The 697-nt window shown below is 42.2% G+C and overlaps 1 non-coding gene across 1 annotated transcript; it reads left to right on the plus strand.

Annotated features, from left to right (window-relative positions):
• Positions 1–364: 364 nt before the first annotated feature.
• On the plus strand, positions 365–458 carry trnai-uau (transfer RNA isoleucine (anticodon UAU)). Its single transcript has 2 exons — positions 365–402; positions 423–458. It is a non-coding gene; the product is annotated as a tRNA-Ile (tRNA).
• Positions 459–697: the final 239 nt, after the last annotated feature.

The following is a 697-nucleotide window of genomic DNA, read 5'->3' on the forward strand; positions in this document are numbered from 1 at the left end:
AGACATAAAAACAAATAGATTTATAATAACACATATATGAACACATATAATTTGATTATCAATGTTCCACACAATTTAATTTACAACTCACAGATAGATGCACAAATATATTTATAAAGTTCCCGCACAGACATCCAAATTCATTACAAATAACAAAACATTACACAAATAATAAAACACGTCTATGGTGAAAATCTATGGAGTCTCAATAACTGAAGGCTTCTTGCAGAGAGCCGGCATCGACACGATGGGATGAAAAGCTTCCTTCTGTGTTGAATGATTCGATGATTCATTGTCTTCCTCCTTGTTAGACAGGTGGAACAGGCAGCTGTATGATGGGAGCACAAAGACCACAGAACATGCAGCTCTAGTGGCGCAATCGGTTAGCGCGCGGTACTTATATGACAGTACAGGCTTGGGAAATGCCGAGGTTGTGAGTTCGAGCCTCACCTGGAGCAGCCGATGCTTTTGCATGTGATGTTTGCACTTTTCAGAGTCTGAGGCCGTTTTCTGTTCATCCATCTCTCTTGTCGATTCCGCCATTTACCGTGGTGCTGTCTGTCTTGCTGTCTCGCTGCGGTTATTCCGATGTCAATCTGTGGGTTATTTCTGATTGAATACCCGTGCCTGTTCCCCACATGAAATAAATGAGGGCATCAAACAATTCCTCATCTGGCACTCCGGAGCGAATGAACCA

Source organism: Pristiophorus japonicus, unplaced genomic scaffold, assembly GCF_044704955.1.
Source record: "Pristiophorus japonicus isolate sPriJap1 unplaced genomic scaffold, sPriJap1.hap1 HAP1_SCAFFOLD_109, whole genome shotgun sequence".
NCBI classification, from domain to species: domain Eukaryota; kingdom Metazoa; phylum Chordata; class Chondrichthyes; family Pristiophoridae; genus Pristiophorus; species Pristiophorus japonicus.